Source organism: Ursus maritimus, unplaced genomic scaffold (genome assembly GCF_017311325.1).
Source record: "Ursus maritimus isolate PB19 unplaced genomic scaffold, ASM1731132v1 scaffold_1, whole genome shotgun sequence".
Classification (NCBI taxonomy): Eukaryota; Metazoa; Chordata; class Mammalia; order Carnivora; family Ursidae; genus Ursus; species Ursus maritimus.
This window is the reverse complement of record NW_024423343.1, coordinates 88,236,749-88,258,173: the sequence shown is the minus strand read 5'-3', so window position 1 is coordinate 88,258,173 and position 21,425 is coordinate 88,236,749.

Genomic DNA, 21,425 nt, shown 5'->3' with positions numbered 1-21,425 from the left:
TACAGGCATTGAGGCAGGATACCTACAGGTACATCCACTCAGGCCCTAAAATCATCTGGATTTGTACAGTAATAGGATCCCCATGAACATGTACTTGAGTTTCTGGAAGAAGTCCAGAAGCTGAGAGCATAGAAATCTGTGAGTCTTAAGAGGTATAGTAGGCTTAATAATTTCCTGCAGAGATATTCACACCCTAATCATCTGGAACCTGTGAATATATTACTTTACATGGCAAATAGCACTTTGCAGATGTGATTAAGGTTATGGACCTTGAGATGGGGATAGTATCCTGGATTATGCAGGTGGGCCCAATCTAACCACATGAGTCTTTAAAAGCAGAGGATCCTTCCTGGCTATCGTTCACCAGAGAGAGAGATATGATGATAGAAAAGAACCAGAGAAATGGCAACATGAGAAGGATTCAACCTGCTGTTGTTGGTTTTGAAGACCAAAAGGGTCATGAGCAAAGAATATTTAGTTGAGCATGTTCCAAAATTTTTTCAGGCTCTATAGATAAAATAATATAGACATGAAAATCCCTGCTGTCACACAACTTGCATTCTAGAATTGGAGTAAGACCAAAAAATAAACAAGAAAAAATGTAGATATAAATAAGAGTGATGTAGATAAAAAAGCCTGAAGTGACAGGGAAGTGATCCTTAGACCAAATGTCAAGGAAGATTTCTCTGTGATGACTTTTGAATTGAGAAAGAATGGTTAGTGTAATGGCCCTATGGTGGGAGTTAGAAACAAAGGGACAGGCAAATGGTAAAAAAAAAACAGTAAGAAGAGATGAGATCAGTATGGTGGGCAGGAGTCAGACCATAATGTAGGACATTTTAAACAGGGTGAAGAGTTTGGATTTGATTCTAAGTGTGATGCAAAGTCTTTGGAGGGTTTGGAACATGGTACAGATATATAGGAACACAGTCTGGTGGACATTTCTAGGAGTTTATTTAAACTAATGTGTGGAGAATGGATGGTAGAGGTGAGAAGGACAGATATTGCATTAGAGAGACCACTTGGGAAGCTATTGCTGTTCAAGTGAAAGATCATGATGATTAGACATGTTTGGGATATGTTTTAAAGGTAGAATACAGAACTTGAAAATGAATTGGATGCCAGGTGTGAGCAACACAATATAGATAAGTTGTATAAGCTGGATATGGGTGGTGCTCCTTACTGAGATGGGAAAGCTCAAGAGAAGCCAGTTTAGATGAAAATGTTGAGATAAGGAATAGTAGTATGATGTTCATACTAAATTTGAGATGCCTAAAAGATATCTAAGTGTTGATAGTAAGCAGACTGGAATATGCCTATTTGGAATTCCAGGAGGGATCAGACCCGACATACATATTTATGAATTATTTCCAAATAGTTTGTATGTAAAACAACGAGACTTAATGAGGTAATCTAAGGAGAGAGTGGGTAGATGGACATGAGTAATTGCTTAAGAAGGAGCCTTGGAGCACTCTTCCATTTAGAAAACCAGGGAATGCAAAGAAACCCAAGAAAAAAATTTTTCAAGAAAAAGAGTATATGGTGAACAGTGTCCAAAGCTGCTGTGGAAGCATGTGAGAGACAATAAGTCAAGTGAGAAAAGGGACTATTGGCCTGGCCATCTGCAGGTCACTGATGACACTCACAAGTGGGTTCTTAAAGGAGTCTGGAACAGAAGTCATCCTGGACTGGACTAAAGAAAGGATGGAAGGAAATAGAGACAGCAACTACACAGAACAATTTCTGAAAGTTTAGTTGGGAAGGAGAGTGAAGAAATAATATACTCACTAAAGAGGTGACATGAGAGCATATTTGTGTCCTTTAGGGAATAGTTCATGGACAGAGAGAGAACATGATGATGTAGAGTAGAGAGGACTAACCAAAAGTGGCTCCCACACCTGATATGACAAGAGGGGATGAGATGCAGAACAAACCTAGAAGGAATGCACAGATAAGGGTGTTTATCCATACTCATGGAGGACAGACAGAAAATATGGGTATAGATGCATGTAATGAATAGATTTGGAGGTGAGATGATAAAGTAGCTACCGTCTGATTATACTAAGTTATCAGAAACACACCCCTCATCTTGCACCTTCAGACTCACAAGGAGAGACACAGAGTATACGTGTTGTGTCCCATAGAAAGGGAGTCAGCCTGAATTTGAACATTAGGGATGAGTGCCTCAGACGGCAACCTCAAAAGTATGGAGAATAACGGATAAGGGATATTTCCCTGGAGAGCTGCCATGTTAACTAACCAAACAACTGATTCTATAGAGCAAGACATCTTTGCTATTTCCATCCAGAAGGAGTTGATATTTGCTATGAATTAGTGCCTGTTGTGTACTTCTTATTCTCTCTTGTGCTGATCACTTTTTTTTTTTTTTTTTTTTTTTTTTTTATCCCTGAGAGCAGTGAAATCATAAAAATTTGTATCTGGCTCTGATGGAGAGAAGTACATACCACCTACCACAGAAAGTAGAAAAGTCTAGTCTCTCACTCTGTAGTGTGTTTCAGGGATCCTGAGGAAACTCTTCAGATGGAACTTGAGTATCTTGCTACCTTCCCTCTAGCAATCTTTTCTTCCTTCTTAGGAGAATAGAAAATGGAAATATCTTGCAATATTTTGATAAGCAAAGTATAACAATCAAGGTCACTGTGCTTTTCCTTTAAGATATGTTCACAACTGTTCCAAGAAGAATAAATTACACATGAACATCTTCCACATGTGCCTTTTCATTTCAAAATAACATAAAGGAAGATTATATTGGTTTTTTACATGGGTAAAATCTCCTAAGTTGTTGTTTTTGTTTGTTTGTTTTTTAAGTCTCCCGAATTTTTACAACCAATTATACCTAGGCTACAGTCTTGCCAGAGAGTTGAAATAAAAAACCTTACAACAACAGTAGTCCATATGAACCTGGAGAAACTTGGAACAGGGACGACGACTGTATCATCATTAGGAATCCAAATACAAAAGACTCCTGCCAGTTCTGGAGCCCAGCGTGCTTTAGGTAGATTGAAGTTTACCGTCACCACACAGAGAAATGACAGCAGTGTCAGAAACATACAGATACCATTTGGACATTCACATAGCAAAGAGAGAGCTTATGAACCTCATGGCCCGTGTCTGGTGTCCTCTGCCATCTGGTTTCCTAAAATTCCCAGTTACCTGATTAAAGGAAACAAAATAAAATCTAGCCCAAAGAAAAGCTACCTTATATCTTGGCTTAACCACCAATGAGTCTTAACTACCAACAGCCCTCTGAAAGGGATCATTTTTCACTGTTAACACACACATTTCAAAATATTTATAGCCTGTTAATTGTGCAATATAGAATTTTTAAATAACTAGTAATGGTTTGTTCAGCATGGATGCTCTGAAATAAGAGACTATGAATGAATTAAGCCCCCTCTAATGGGTGTCATCAAGGAAGAAAATGTGTAGGAAAAGAAATTAGAATTTTCATTTTTATTTTTAAATCTGATACATTTCAATGTAATTTCAATATAATTTTAGTGTGTGTATATATATATATATTTAAAGATTTATTTATTTATTTGGGGGGAGGGACAAAGGAGAGAGAGAATCCAAGCAGACACCCCGCTGAGCACAAAGCCTGAAGCGTAGCTTGATCCCAAGACTCCAAGATCACCACCTGAGCCAAAATCAAGAGTTGGATGTTTCACCAATTGAGCAACCCAGATGTCCCAATTTTAATGTATAATTTTAAATTGAAATATATATTAGTATAAAAATAGATGTAATATGTATATGGGTTTAATATGTATGTCAAATTTTACTTTTTTTAAAGATTTATTTTTTTATTTTAGAGAAAGCGAGAGAGCACGTGTGAGTTGGAGGAAGAACAGAGGGAGAAAATCTTTAAGCAGACTCTCTGCTAAGCTCAAAGCCCTAGGCAGGGCCCAGTCCTGGGACCCATGAGATCATGACCTGAACCAAAACCAAGAGTTGGCCATTTAATTGACTGAGACACCCAGGCACCCCAAAATTTACTTTTTTTAAACAGCTGGTGTACACAATCAAAGAAATTTGAGAGAACTTTTCTGTGGACTGCTGAAGTATGAGCTGAGATCACTTTCTATATATTCATGTAAAAATAAATGGAGCACTTACTATGTACATTGCTTTGTTTTTGAGAATTAATATAGCTATAAGTGTTCCTTACAACAATCTGGTAAATAGGTATGTGTTTTTCCATATTATGAATAGAGGAAATGATGCCTACAGAGTTTAAATAATTTGCCCAGGGAAATTGCTCTCAGTGGAAGGAGTTAGGGCTTTCCACCCTGTCATTAAGGAACCGAACGGAAGATACAGGTATAGGTAACCATGACATGATGCTTCATGCTAATGAACCTCCTGAGTGTCTTCTTGAAGCTAGTTTGATAATTTCAAGCCACTCTTGAGCTCAAGCTGCTATAAGAAATGGAAACTAAAAATCACAAATCTGAAGCTAATGGCCCAGGAGTAAGCTCTAATATCTGGCATCCAAACTGATGCTCTTTCTTCTCTTGGCTCATTTTCAATTTCAAAAATCTCTTATTAAATGGTAAGCAGATCAGCTTTGTTTACCAATATCCCAAAATAAATGAATTAAATGGTAATTCAATTTAACCAATAAACATGAATGGAAGGAAGAAACGAGTATGAAATAATCTTGTGGATTTTGCAGACACTCGGGCTCTTACCTCAATTCTCCTTAAAACGTCTACTAAGACCTTAGATCTTGGTTTAGACTGCATCTCTGAGAAACCTTCTTGACTACCCAAGCCAAAGTTGAATTACTGTTCCTTTTTTTGTGCTACCCTGCCTCCCAACACTTTGTTTTCTGTGGCTCATACAATACTGAGATATAATTGCCAGTTTACTTGTCTGTCATCTTTACTAACTGTTAGTTTGTTGACTTCAGGGATAGGTTATTGTTCATTGCTATATCTTTAGTGTTTCCATAGCCCTTAATGTATAGCACAAGCACAATAAAGTCACATAATATGATAAATAAATACATATAAATTGATGAAGAAATACCAAGTTTTAAAATTGACCAACAGGTTAAGAGAAGGCAGATTAAATATGGTGCAGGCAAATCAGTGAAGTAGGGGCGCCAAAAATATGAGAAAGGTTTTACTTCAGCAAAGTCTTTCAGGCTTTTGCAACCAGAAACATCTAGAAAGAAACTTCTCAGTTTCAGCATATATATAAGTTGGGGATTCATTTGGCCTTAAAGATTGCTGGTCATTTACAGAAATTCCAAACAAAAAAGCTGTGCTAGTGAAGGGTAGAGGATACGTCACCCCAAAATATACCACTTTGGTAGGTTGATTATTTTTAATTAAAGGTACTTATGAAATAGCCAGTGCAAAAAGGACACTGACATGCCTTGTCCCCCCTGAAATCAGGAGCTAAATCTCCCATGTGAGGTACCCTCTCTGTCCCGGGAGGGTAGAAGGCATCCTTATCACCAGAGATAGGGAATTTTGTGCCCAGAAGGCTATATAAACAAACATTGTTACCTCTTCACCAATTTATTACCCTAAACCTAAACCTCTTGGTCTTGTCAATTTCTCATAAATTTATTGTTCCTTTGTCTAAATGGTATAAAAGCTTCCTGCTTTACTTCTTTGAGTCTATTTTTATGAGGCTTCTATACATACAAAATTAAATTTCTCTCCTATTAGTCTATCTTACAGCAATTTAATTATTGCACCAGCCAAGGAACCTGGAAGGGAAAAAGGAAAAGTTTTTCTGCCCCACGCTAGTGGTCTGAAAAGACAGCTGAATACAGACCTGAGGTCTTCTGGTTGCACATAAACCATCCTATAATTTGGGTTCACACCATAGCCCATCTCTTGTGTGTATTTAATTCAAACATGAAGATCCCAAGACAAGCTGGGGGGAAAACAATCAGTTCTTGACACCTTTCTCCTTGAAATCGTAAATCATCCACAGTCCAATGGTCACTCTCGACACAAGATTTACCTTGTCCCTCCTTCTCTCAATCCCCAAAGATTAAAGGCATTGCTCCCAGTCAAAAAGTTTCCACTAGAACTTTTCAAATCTCCTCCAACTTCAGAATGACCAGTTGTAGCTCAGGTACTTGAGCAAAACCTGAAGAGTCAGTAATTCCAAATTGCTAATTAGTATCATATAGCAGGAGGTGATAAAGAGCCAGCAAAAGTAGAAGAATGGTAGTGAGTGGGTAATGAAATATTTTTGAAGCCCTCCCACTCCATTCATCTAGTAATTTAGCACAGTATGATAGGATCGTATCGAGAATGATTTTATAAATCTGCTTTCTATTTGTTTGTGTTGTAATCCTGTACCTCCCAGGTCATTGTAAGGATTCTCAATTTTAAGTTTTAAGAAGCTGGGCAAATGGTTTTACAGAAAACAGTGTCAGGTCTCATTGTACTTAAAATGCCCATCATTAGCATGGTCCCTAATAGGGTTTAAACTCCTGGACTTTGACAATCATTTGTGATTAGACTGCTTTTCTAAGGAGGCAGCCATTTCTGTGTGGCTAAAAGCCCTGGAGGTCCTCTCATGACTAATACAGAAGTCATAATAACGTAAGTCTACATGCTGATCTCTAATATAGACAAATGCATTTGTCCATATTGGATATAGTGAAAGATTTCTCTAACCTGGTGAAAACATAGGCTTTCATAAAATACAAAGTTCCCAGGACTCCTCTAGGAATGCACAGAAGCTCAAGCTAATCAAATCAATGGGCTAAAAGCAAAAGTACTTAACCATTAAATTAGAAAAACAACCAAAATAAAAATGAAACTCTGTTTAACACTGGACAGGGACAACGAAAATTAAGATTTCTAACTTCTCTGGAGAAAGAAATGCTAAGGACAGGAAATGCACATCTATCTTTGTTAGTAAGAGAATAGAATTGGGTGGAAGCATAAGAAACAAATGAATTCTCACTTGAGTGATTTTCTGTGCAGTGATCTAAACAATGCGAGAGGCTTACCCCCCAACTGAGCTAGGGTAATGAGAAGCCGTCTTAAAGACTAGACTGGAAGCAGTGTGGGAGCACAACAGAGTATCTCTACTAAAAGGACTACTAGGGAGGACTGGAAAAGAAATCCAAAGACTTGGGTTTTGCTGCTGCTAGTGACATTTCCTAACTTGGGAGTCCTTGTGTCCTTGTGAAGGTTATTCAAGGTATTTTACACATTTTGGTATAAAATCAGTTTCCAAACTTGATTGTCCAAGGGAAGTATATTATTTGCATGGATTCTGGAGAGCAGCATGATTTTTAGTAAAAGGGAGGATCAGGAATAACCACCACCAACAATAATGATGATTTTAACATTTACCAACAGCACTCTATGTGCCAGAACCCTCACGAGGGTGCTACATGTTCCCGCCCTCATTTAATCTGCACAACATCACAGTGATGTAGGCTGTGCAGGGCAGGACCACATTGTGCAGGATTACGTCCTAAAATTAGCCTTTAACTACTTACGAAATAACATAAATACAACTAGAAAACCCCTAGAGGTAAATGTGGGTTGGTTGGATAATTCTGAAGAGTCCCTGCTTTCCTAAAGAATTTGTTTGTTTCTGTCTTAGTATTAAGTCTCAGTGACCTTAATACACATGATTTAAACTAATTACATAGTAAAATCCCAGGAGAAGAATTAAAATACTTAGTGTAACCCCAGGGAAAGGATGAATTATAAAAAGAGTACACTCATATGGAGCACGGGATAACTCCTCCTGTATTTTACATTTTAGGAAATTCAAGCTAGAGAAGATAAATATATTCTCCGAGGTCAAGAAAGTAGTAAGTGATAGAGCTGAGATTTAACCCTGAGCCCCTGGTAGCACCAATGTGCAATTCACAAGGCCTGTGGAGGTGGCATTGTGTACACATTTCAAAAAGATACAATTTCCTTTGTTAGCAAAGAGTTTAGAAACAGACTATTTATAAAACAGAGAATAATTATATGTATTTAAGCTGAAACATAAACAGAGAAAAATGTACACAGCGGGGAAGGAACATTGGCAAATTCATCAATACTCCTGAAGGATAATTTGGTAGATTTATATAAAAAACAACAACTATGCTTTGATGAGTAAGTGAAAATAGCAACTAATTCCAATGTACAGAGTTTTAAAATGCTAAAATTTTATGGTGTTTGTGAAAAGGATTATGATTCAATGACAGATCTCAATAAAGCCTGAAGAATTTTGAACAAAAGACACTGAAGTGTAACTCCTCAATTATCTTTTCCACTAGACAATCACACACATACTCTGTCTAACCAAAGCATTTTTCTGCTTCAAATGGAAATTAGTTTTCACCTTTCCTGAGAGGTCCAGAGTGGGGCCAACGCCTAAATCAGTAAATCTTTGGGTAACTTGACTGGGTGGGATCACACACCCTTCCCCAGAACTGGCATAGGCTTCTTTTCTTTTTAAAAAATAATATAATTTAGGGGTGCCTGGGTGGCTCAGTTGGTTAAGCATCTGCCTTCGGCTCAGGTCATGATCCCAGGGTCCTGGGATGGAACTCCATATCCAGCTGCCTGCTCAGTGGGGAGCCTGCTTCTCCCTCTCCCACTACCCCTGTTTGTGTTCTCTCTGTCAAATAAATAAATAAAATCTTTAATAATAATAATAATAAGAAGAAGAATATAATTTAATAAAGGATGGTTGGAAGAAAGGCAGGCAGGGACAGGGGACCCCTGACCTAGGAGGAAACCACCATTAAAAGGATTTTACACTGTCCTGGAAGGAGCCCTCTACCCTTTCCCACGTGATAGACAGATGACAAAAACCTGACTGGGTGACAGGCACATGGAGGGTTAATCAGATTAAGACAGCCCACCAACAAGCCTGTATAAACCCCTAGACTTAGAAACTCCAGTGGGAACCCTCTTGGGTCCCCTCCCACTTCGGGAGCTTTGTACTCTGAATAAACTTTGCTTTAGTATCACTCAATAGACTTTGCTTTGCTGCCCACCACTCTTCATTTGTCTGGTCTACCTCTTCATTCTCTGAAGCGGCGTGACCAAGAATGGTGGGTACTAAAGGAAAGAAATCCTGTAACATAATTTATTTTTGGTTTACCCTTTTTTTCTGATTAATTACTAATCATCGTGGCTGGGGATATTTCTGATTTTAAGTATTACATATTTAGTAAATCCTACCAGAATCCAGATTTAAATTCACTGCTTCATTTCTGTCTCAAAGAGCAAACATCTCTGCTTCTCACAAAGACCATCCCATCTACTTGTCACATGGACATCAACTCTTTGGTGCTTTTCAAGGATTTTATTCCTGAAATTACTCTTCGCAGTTGCTTGTAATATTGTCATGAACATACAAACAAGTTTTACCAGCCAACTTTTAAAAGAACCTTTCCTTGAGACAAAATATCCCCATTAGTTCTCCATTTCTCAGCCCCCGACTCGCAGCAACAGTTGGAAAACTCATGGTCAGTGGTTTTTGTGTTTTCCATGCGTATATCTATATATAGATTTATCTGTATATAGATCTCTCTCTCTCTCTCTCTCTCTCTCTATATATATATATATATAATTGGAAGCATTTTTAAGCTAATAAAAAAATTTGCAAAAACAGTCCAAAGAACTGCCAAATCTCCCTTATCTAGCTTCCCCAATTGTTTATATTTTACATTTGTTCCATCTCTCTCTCCCTGTGAATACATATAACATATATTCCATTATCGTTTGTTTTTTTTTTTTTCCTGGCCAACTTATGGGCAACTTGCACCTTTGGTGCTGCTTTCTTCTTAAATACTGCAGTGTGTGTTTTCCAAAATCAGGACATTCTCCAACAAAACTGCCACATAACCATCCAAAACAGGAAATCTACATTGATTGATCACCATGGCCAAATCTGAAATCCATTTGTTTTTCCAACTGTCTCAGTCAAGTCTCTTTCGCCTTTGCTCCAAGATGACATCCAGGGTCATGCTTTTCATTTAGTTCTGATGTCACTTGAAATCTAGAACAGTCCTTTAACCTTTCCCTGCCTTTTATGTCTGGTGTTTAAAGAGTAAGGATCTTTCATTCTATAGGATGTCACTCAGCCTGAGTTTCCCTAGGTGCAGACTAGGGGTATGCATGCTTCCCCAGGTGCAGACAAGGAATACCAGAGAAATGAAGTTATATCATTCTCAGGGCATCAGGACAATCCTTCCCACAAGGGGTGATGTAAGCCTTCATAAATTGATGTCTGCCAAATTTTTCTACCTTAAAATCACTTTTCCCTTTATAAATGATAGGTATTTTGTGGAAAGTTAACATCTAAACCTATATCTCACTATGAGGGTTTGCAGTGCGTCAACTTGGCTAGGCTGAACTACACTTCCCAGAATGTTTGTGATTATGCTGGGCCATACGTGGTTCCTGTGGGTCACTTAGAGCATAGAAGTGAAGCACCAGCCATTCTGTGCTCTCACACCTTGTCACTTACCTATCGGTTTTCCTCACTGGTGTGCCGCAGCCAGGTCTACAAGTTCTCCCTGGTTCCCTTTTCAGTTTCTCTGGTGCCTGGGCAGGGTTGAAGGGTTCTGACTTCTGCAGGACACACACACCATCACCTACCTCGGGTTTCAGTACATCGTCATGGTCTGCAGCTTGTGCTTGTGTTCCAGCTCATGCTTGCTTCCCTTGCGCCCCAACTTCTTTCCATTCATTTTTCCCTTTCTTACTGGACATAAAACTCCAGTATCACACTGAGACAGCAGCCTGCATCATCTGTTTAACTGTTTTCCACAATTGTAGAAGGCCAAATCTTTCTGCAAGTATATGAGATAGATACAGATATAGTATAAATATGTATATAATTATTATAATTATATGTAATAAATATGTAGTATAAATAATATATAAATATAAAATATAATTATACAGTATATATTTAAAATGATATGTAAAATATATATCATATGTCTTTAAGTCATATATATTTCATATATATACATATATATAATTTCTTGATGGCTCTGCTTCTCCGCTTGGACCATGACTGATCTGTCGTTCCCCATCAAGCCTCCCCGCCAGCAGCCTTGGCATCCTTTCATACCTTCCACTTGAATCAGTCATGACTATGATATTTATCAAATGCTGAGTTTTCTATATCCAAAATTCCTTCCAGATTTATTAGTTAGCATTCTGCTCTAAGGAAGAATTTTCCCTTCTCCCTAATTCATTTATCTCTTCACTTACTTATATGTTATGGACCTATGAATTGCTATTTTTTTTGATGGGTTGTAAATCATTACTTCATAATTAATTCTGATGTTCAAGTGGTCTTAGAGTTGGCCAGTGGGAGTCCCCTTTAGACGGGCCCCATGTCCCTTTTGACACATCCCCCTCATTCTTTGAGTACTTCCTTCCTTTCTGGCACAAAAAGATATTTGTGCTCCTTTTGTTCTTTCTCTGATCTAGCCCCAGAATCAGCTAATTTTTTTTTGGAGAAGATGGCAGGCACCAAGTCAACAATTTTGAACTTCCTCTTGTTTTATGCTTTTCTTTTGACCTGTATATTATAAATCATGTATTAATTTTCTACTGCTTTGTAACAGCTTACCACCAACTTAACAGTTTAAAGCAACACAATTTATTTTCTTTCATTTTCCATGGATCAGGGGTCCAGGCACTGGTTAGCCACTCTGGATCTAACCGGCAGTGATCAAAGTGTCAGCTGGGCTGTGATCTCATCCAAGGCATGGGGTTCTCTTCCAAGCTCATCAGGTTGTTGGTAGAATTTACAGACTTGTGGTTTAGGGCTAAGGTCCTTCATTATATGGGGTCATTCTCAGGACCTAGGGGTCACTCTCAGGTCCCAGTCATATAGCCCTCTTACAACATGGCAGCTTACTTCTTCAAAGCCAGCAGAAAAATTTCTTTCCAGTTTGCTGTAAGGAAATCTCAATCAATGTGATGTAATTATGGGAGGTGACTATCCCATCATATTCACTGGTCCTGTTCACATTCAAGGCGAGGAGGTTATACAAGGCATGTATACCAGGGGGTAGAACCTTAGGGGCCATTTTAGAATTCTTTTACAAACCATCAGCTAAGAATTCTACTTCTAATATATGCCCAAATCTTGCCCCTTCTCTCTGTCCATTGCCACCATCCCAGCCCATGCCATTACCCTCTTTCCTTTATTCTGATAGTCCTCTGGTCTCCTTTTTTCCACTTTTGCACCCTATACCATCATCCAAGACTATCCAGAGTAACCTTTAAAAAGGTTGGAACAATTGGAAAATGACACTTGATGTTATTAATTTCACTTAAATCTTCAACAGTGTCTTGTTGCATTCAGAGCAAAATCCACACTTCTTCCCACAGCCTACAAGCCTCTGCATTGTCTGCCCAAACCTACTTATTGCATCAACTTCCTTTTGTTCCCTGGACATCATGATCTTATTCCCTCCTATTTCTCATTTAAGCCGAGGTTGTTCCCTCCCTGCCTTTGCACTTAACTCTGAACAAATTTCTTTGGCTATTTGCATCTCAGTTCACATAATATCTCTTTAAGAAGTCTTTCTGATGCTGTAAAGCAAAAACATTTAAGTTCAGTTATTCTGAATTACATCAGCCTATTCTTTTTATTCATAGTGTTTATTACTGTCCAAAAGTGTATTGTTTGTCTCTTTACTTGTGTATTGTCTGCCTGCCCCAAGTAGAATGCTACCTAGCTCCATGAGACCAGGGACCATATCTATGCCAATCACTGGTGTATCCCCAGTACCCAGGAGAGTACTATGCTTTGTACTAAGCAGGTGCTTGATACATGTTACGAAATACATGGAATAATCAGAAATTCGTGACGATCTTACCTAAAAGGACTAGGCTCCGATATCATTTTGTAATGTGAAAAACTATATGTACATACATACATACATATATACATACATATTCTCTCTTTAAATTGTTTGAGAGTAGGGTATTTAAGAATTAATATTAAAATCATTCCGTTTGTTAATATTAAAAGCCCTCTTTTGGACCCTGGAAGGAAAGTATCACTACAGAAACAACTTTTTCACTACTTTTGCCATTAGTGGCCTGATATTTTTGCAATAAACATCTGGCAATATTTTCCTACAGTGAATTCATATCCTGCTCCAGAAATTTAATTTATCACTATTAGCAACAATAATAAAAATCCTTATTCCAGAAACTGCACAAGTGGAAGACTTCTTAACAACTTTGAATTAATGCTTCTGCTACCAACCACAAACATCCAAATCCTTCCAAAATAATCCCTATCTTACTGGGAACATCTCACTGGAAAAGTGCAGGACTCTTGTTTGCTGGCTCCAGAATGAGGTCACAGACTCAAGGCTCTTACCCCAAGCTGGCACAAGGGGAAGGGACATGGTTAATTAAACTTGGATATGCTCTAAGAGAGTTCTACCTAAAGCAGCTTCTGGTTCTCCAAATAATTCCAGTATCCTCCAGGTCTTTTGAAGATACAGTCCTTAAGAACCTAACTAAAAAAGTGTGCACTGATGACATTTTCTGTGGTCAGTTTGCTAAGTTAAACTACTATGTACAGCTTCAGACATTTAAGAGCCTCTGGCTAAAGGGCTAAAATGTAACAGGAGTGCTTAGGAACTGTTTATATGCTTGATTTGTTTTACAGTGTTTTTGGTCTTTAGTTTTGATTGGATTGTTTTACTGAAACATGAAGGGCATTTAGAAGGCAAGAAAGTGAATAGGATACATTTGCAACAATATGCCCTAAAGCAACATCTTAATGTCAGAAGTAAATTATAACAACTTACATTACTGATGACATACATTATAATTCAAAGCTAGGGGAACTACATCAAGGTTGTTCTCACTATGATATAAAAAGAATTTTCTTTGTATCTTTTGCAACTAGATGAAGACCTTTATTGATGAAAATGGTATCAAGAAAAGGTAATAGAAGAAAATACATATCTCTTGGAATGCATGAAAACATTTTTTTTTCCTGAAGCTTCCCAAAGCCTTTGCATCTAACCCCTAAAAGTATTCTTTATTTCACAGATGGCATGGAATGAGTTTCTTCCATTGTTATGTATGTGTCTCGCAAGATGTCAGGAGCAAGTACGTCTGACTTGATCCATTTTTTATGTAAGTATCCAATTATTAATAGCACAAACAGTGATGATACTTATAAAATAATGCTTGTGACTAACTATTAAAACGACTGGGGCCAAGGCTGCATGGGAATGGCTGAATCTGTCCTGACTGAGTATTTCACTGGGCACCTGTCAGAAGTTTAAGTGTGCCTCAGACCCAGGTCTAATTCAGCTGCAGCTGTGTATACACATATACATGTGTGCACATACATACAATGAGAATAAAGCACAGGCAGTAATTGAGATTTGACAATTACCGAATATATCTTAATTGATATGGAATACTGCATTGGAACTTTATACCTACCAAAGATGTGATTTTTAGACTCTATAATCAGAGAAAATATGACCTACTGTTTTCATTGGATAATACTCTTGTGATGCCTCCAAGTTTCTCCTCTATATATGTGGCCTAATCTCATGTTGACATTTTATAGTAATAATAATGAAGTAAAGTTTCATAAAGTATCTAACTACTTTGTTAATACTTTGAGAGCTAATTCAAACCTCAATTTAGATTTTAAAAGATTTGAAGGTGAATATAAACATATTCTCTCTTCAAATAAAAAACAACAAAAAAGATAACCAAGAAAAGCATGCAAGAATTTGTTGTCATTTCTCTTTGTTTGTTTTTTAAGGTACTAAAGACTGTGAGGACAAATATATCTAAATACTTACACTGAATGCAATAACTTGAAAGCCTAAGTAAAACCTGCTCCTGTCTTTTAATTTGGTTTACTATTCCAGTTGTTCTGTGGGTTTGCCAGCTCCCTCTGCTGTTATTCCCAGGACTGGCTAAGAATCCTGATGTCAGAGCTAAAAGGAATTTGGAGTCTAGAATATCAGTGGCAGCTAGGCAGTGCATCCCCTGTGCACCTCCCTTCAAGAGAAAACCAACTAATAATATTCATATCCTCAGGACATACTATGACTATATATAATAATGACTCTCCGAATTATGTCTTTGGGTATGATGGCATCATTGGTTCTCTGGAAAACCTAGAAGAGGGAATAAACTTGCTGATCTAAAGACAGCAAAAGTTCCTTACTTAGCGGAGCTACTGTACTAGCCCATAGTGAGGAGCTAGGAGAGGTGAAATCCTTCTACCATTTGGGATGATGTGCTTATGAATATGAACTGTCTCACAACAGCCCTGCTTGGGAGTGAAGTGGCAGCTGCATGACTGTTGGAAAGAAAATGTTTTGGCTGGGGCCTGTAGCCCATCTCATGAAATAGTAGAGTGCTCTCAGTGCTGTGGAATGGTACCATGTCAGATAGCAACCCTTGATGGAAAAGGCCAGGTTAGAGTCAGGAGGATGGAATTTCAACAGTGAATTTACTAAGACCACCTAATGCTTGTATATCCTACCTTCACATACAAATACATTGATAAGACAGAAAGGGTTCAATAAACCATTCTTCCAATGAGGAATCTGAAGCCCAAACTTACTGACTTAAGGTAATATAGTTTGTGAAAACTAATTTCTTATTATGTGTATAGCCTTGCATAGTCTATAGAAAATACATTGTCTCTAAATTGGAGGCATTTACAGTGTAGGGCAATGTAAGGCAAGGCATAACACTATAGCTTTGAAAGGGATTTTGAAACCATCTGGAGCAATGTATCCAAGTGATAGATCAAGTCAGTGCTTGGATATGGGAGTTCAGGTTGTTGCAATGCTGTTCTTCCTATTAAGCCACCTTTGGGCCTTACATGAACCTTCTATTTGGGTGTCGGTCCACGGCTAAGCAGCCTGGCATGATGACTATGGACCCAGGCCTTCTTGCCAAAGACTCTGCATAGTATTGCTGATTCTTCTCTTAGAATCTCTGCTAAATAGGGAAGTGCAGTCATCATCACTGTAAAACTTAGGTCGTGTGGAATTAAAATTATTTTTATTTATTTTTAAGCTCCTTTTTTGAAGATTTTATATTTTTATTTGAGAGAGAGAGGGCACAAGTGTGGGGGGGGAAGGGCAGAGGGACAAGCAGACCCCCAGCTGAGCGCAGACCCTGATGTGGGGCTGGATCCCAGGATGCTGAGATCATGACCTGGGACAAAGTCAGTTGCTTACCGACTGAACCAGCCAGGCACCCCAAAATACTTATTATGTGTGCATAACATAATGCCTCTTATTTGACCTCAATCTTTCTCTGTTTAAAAGTTGGTCCCACTATCATTAAAACTGGCCACCCCCAAACCAAAGGGTGAAGATGAAATTTTAAAATCATTTCATTAAAAACTAGGTCTCTCTATAGCAGTTGACAGAATCTAATAATATTGGGTTTTATTCAGAATACCGCTATAAAAATATTTAATGCCAGTAAATAAAATATGGTTTTCCACAGTAACTAATACAGCAGGATCTTATTACAGCTGCTTAGGTTAGAAAGTTTTCAGATGATCCTATAATGGGTTCTTTTTTCAGTTTTACTCAAGAAAGAAAAATAATGCATTATGTTTGTATCACACTTTATCAAGTATGACAGTTTTACATGGTATCTTATTTTATCTTGATATAATTACTCTGGGAAGACATGACAGGCATATTGATGCCCAGGCTTCAGCTGAAGAAGCCAGTCAAGAGCCTTGCTCCAGGTTGCACAGTTACCGAGCAAGTGGTAGGGATTCCTCTTAAACCAAGCGCTTCTGACCCCAAATTCTAGGCTCATCATCTCCCAGCATGATCAGTGTCTCAACACACCGTGTTCCTGCCATGGCACCTGAGAGTTTCCCTACTTAGAAGATTTTTGGGAGAAACTGGGTTCTTATTACATAGTTTTGAATGTATTAATAGACCATTTATGCTCTCTGTAATCTCACTGACTTGAATTATAAAATGCCTGATGCCACATCACCTATAGTATCATTAGCCCTATTCCTCCAAACCAGTGAAATAAAAGGATTCTTCCATGTTTTTCAAACACATAAAATCCAGAAGACAGGCAAGGATTCAGAATTGATGGAGCTTGTTGTCAACATGCAAATCCAATTAGAAAATGACTATAACTTGAAATTAATGAGTAATAATAATCTCTTTAATTGTTCTGGTTTTTGTTTATAAATGTTAAAACACAGTACATGGCTATTTATTTTCTGTTTAGCTAGAAGGACTTGGACCTTCTGCTTTTTTTCACTGCTAATATAGACGGACATATTATAATTCATGCTCATGGCCAGTCACCATAACCTGAAGGTTATGATATTTTCATTCATACTGATATTTTCACATTCTTTACTTCCTTTGCTAGAACTGTACTCTCTCCTACCACCCCAATGGAAAGAAAAAAAGCCAGTAAAGAGTCAAGGATATGAGGTTTTGTGTTCCCCCCTCCTATCTTTTATCATTGATTTTTATATCAGTCATAATAAAACATCTTTCTCTTCTGGAAATTGTTTATCTCTCTCTAAGCAACAAATTTCTATTGAGAATGAATAAGAATTAAGTTTAATAATGAATCTTCTAAGCCTTCATTTCCACCTGTATTTGTCTGTGTCTGTGGTGGGAGGGGTAGAGGGAAGGTGAAATATTTTAAGGAGATGCTGATAAAGAAAAGTGAAGATGATTCATTGGACCAGATTTGAGTCCACATATAGATTCAATCAGCTTTCTGACAGATATCTCCATGCACGTTGTAATAATTCTTCTTTGTCCTAGCTTTTTGTTGTTGTTGTTGTTTTAGGCAGTGCTGTGGTCTGAATATTTGTGTCCTCCAAAATTCATATATTGAAATCCTAACCCCTGAGGTAATGGTGTTGGTGGGGGGGGACTTTAGGAAGTGATTAGGTAATGAGGGGGAGTCCTCATGAATGGAATTAGTGCTCTTAGAAAAGGGACCCCAGAAAGCTCTCTGGATTCCTTCCACCTTGTATGGACAGCAAAGAACTAAAAAGCCCCTCTATGAGCTAGAAAGTAGCCTTTCACCAGATGCCACGTCTGTGCCAGTGCCTTGATCTTAGACATCCCAGCCTCTAAAACTGTGAGAAATAAATTTCTTTTGTTTATAAGCCACCCAGTTTATGGTATTTTGGTATAGGGCAAACAGACTAGGAGAATAGGTGGCTTCAACTTTAAGCAAAGTACCAAAGTGTCTTGAAAAAAGGTTTGGGTAATGAAATATTGAATTGTACAGTTTTGTACTAATTGGGAGAAAAAGAAAAAAACGACACAAAACAAAACTTGTGAACTCATTAAGAAGTATTTGTAAGACAGGCAGGGTTTTCCACCCCTGATCTGATGACTTTGAAAGGAGCACAGTCTGTTCCTATAAAGCAATAAAGTCATCAAGTCCAGGTGGCTGATCTTCTTTGTTATGTAAAATAGCCTTTAAGAGTCTTTCCACATGAGGAAGGCTCATTTGATAGTTACTTAACAAGGCATTTATATTCTTAATAGGTTGCTGATAAATTCTATTTTCCAAATCAGATGCAGAAGTGATGCTACAATGGTCAAGACTATGACCAAGTTTCAGAAGTTCTTTAAAGTTACGATAAAGTGTACTATTCTGAATATTCACTGCAAAACTCCATGGCACCCACGTTATAAAGCCAACGTATAATTAATCATAAATTACCACTATATTAGTTTGATTGTTTATAAAGAATTTTCTTATACATGTCTCAGTTCAGAGTCATAGCAATCCAAGAAGACCTGAGGCACAAAGTCAAATGGGCAGTGTGACAGTGTCACCTGCAGTAGCCTTAGCTGTGCCTGATTTCCCTGACTTACACACTATGTTCTAACTACTAGTTAGACCATAAAGTATTGGTGGTAGTACATTTGCTCATATATTTACTCATTTATTTAATAAATATTTATTATGAAAACAATTTTTTTTCTGAAATCTCTAATTTTAACTCATGCCATCTGATTATGTGGACATACTGAGGACATAGTAGCTAATTCATCACACATATTGATGGGAAAGTTGCACTATCAACGGGTTCCACATCTGCAGCACCTGGCCATTGGAAAGCCCAAACAAAAGTTCTTCCCAACTTTGGAGAACTGGTTTGAGACTCGTTAAAGGTGGATCAGATTTATTTGCCTGATTCTCCCAAACTTCTCTTATCAATTATAGCATTCTTATCTTTGCAGTTCAGTGGCAACCTAGGAAGGAATATAATCAGATAGTCTCAGAAGGCAAGTGAAGGATTTTCTTTCCAGATCTCCACTTTCAGGTGAGTAGAAGTGAGCTCTTGTCATTCATTTCCTAAATATTTATTCAGCAACAAACACTAAACACAGAAGTCAACCTCTATGTGTCTACTTTGGTGAAAGCATCATGAGTTTATGTGAGCATTTATGTAGAGTATGTGTATCTTTCAAAATGGACCTAAGAGTTCATTAAATTTTATGAAAATGATGCATGCACATAGTTAAGAAATCAAATTGTACTATTAGGCTTACATTAAGAACCAGCAATACCTGCCTCTTTTCCAATCCTGCTTCTCACAGGCTATTTTCCACTCTTTAGATGTAATTGATGCATGATAAACTGGGTATTTTTAAAGTTTATAATTTGAAGAATTTTGACACACACACACACACACACACACACACACACACACACACTCACGAAAAGATCACCATAATCAAGATAACAAACATTCCCATCACTCCCAAAGTTCTCTTCATGCCCCTTGAATTCATCCTTCCCTCCATACCTCCAGCCTCTCATCCCCAGGCAACCATTTATCTGTCTTCTGTCACTACAGATTAGTTTATTTCTAGAGTTTTATACAAATTGAACCATATAGTATGTACTTTTATAATCTGTTTTTTTCCATTAGAATTATTTTTATATTCACTCATGTGCCAACAGTTCATTCCTTTTCATGGCTGAGTAGTATTCCATTGATAGGATATACTGTTTCATCCATTCAACTACTGATGGACATCTAGCTATTAAAAATTAAGTTACTATGGGGGTACCTGGGTGACTCAGTTGGTTAAGCATCTGACTCTTGATTTTGGCTCAAGTCATGATCTCAGGGTCCTGAGATCCAACTCTGCACTGGGCTCCCAGCCCAGTGGGGAGTCTGCTTTTCTCCCTCTCCCTCTGCTCCTCCCCTTGCTCACTCTGTCTCTTTCTCTCTCTCTCAAATAAATAAATAAATAAATAAATCTATAAATATTTTTTTAAAAAAAGCTACTATGAATACTCATTAGACATTATCTTTTGACTTCTTAATTGGTAACTAAGATTTAGCTTTTTTACAATTTCTCCCATTCACTATTTTCTTTCTCCAACAAAGTTCAATTATGTGTTAATTCTGGAGTTATATCAATATTCACTATTTACATGATTTCTTAAAAAGATTTTATTTATTCATTTGTCAGAGAGAGAGCACAGCAGGGGTAGCAGCAGGCAGAGGGAGAAACAGGCTCCCCACGGAGCAGGGAGCCCGATGTGGGACTCAGTCTCAGGACCCTGGGATCATGATCTGAGCCAAAGGTAGACACTTAACCAACTAAACCATCCAGGCATCCCTATTTACATTATTTTTAAATGTAGACACCAGTCATTGCTGAACCTAATAATGGGTATATCTAATTTTATTTTCTCATATGACTTTTTGTTGCCTCACTTTTTCATTTGTTTATTCTCATATAGACCTACAAATAATTATCTCTCACCATCCAACAGCCTCGTAATATCATTTAGTAAATGGTAAAATGTATTAGATGAGCTATCATTTCTATTTCATACTGGAAACTCCTGAGGGAGCCCTGCCTCCTCCGGCTGCTGGAAACTTGCTCTCCTGGTCAGTGCATAGCTACATTCCCATTGCTTTTGTTCTGGGAATTCTTTTCACTTCCCTCCTGGGTCAGGACCTGATTTTCCATGCTGTTCTCTTTCACCCTTATTTTAGTGTGGCTCACCCTCCAGTATATTCCTGAGATAAGTGCATAGGGAGGAAGTTAAATATTTTCATTCTTTGCAAGTATGAAAATTATTTCTTTCACCCAGTTCACCCAGGAGAGAATTACTGCTTGGAAATTGTTTTACTCTGCATTATAAAAGCATTGTCCATTGTTTTCTAACTTCCAGTGTTGTCACTAATATAAGCAATATCCTCATATAATTGGATGACCATATATAATTGTGACCATTTTTTCCACCTAGAATATTTTTAGCATCTTTTCCTTTTTCCTCATGTTTAAAAATTTTGCAGTGACATATTTATACATTAATTTCCCTGAGCATCCTTTTAATCAACAGAATTATATCCTTTGTTTCTATAAAATTGTCTGGCATTATTTC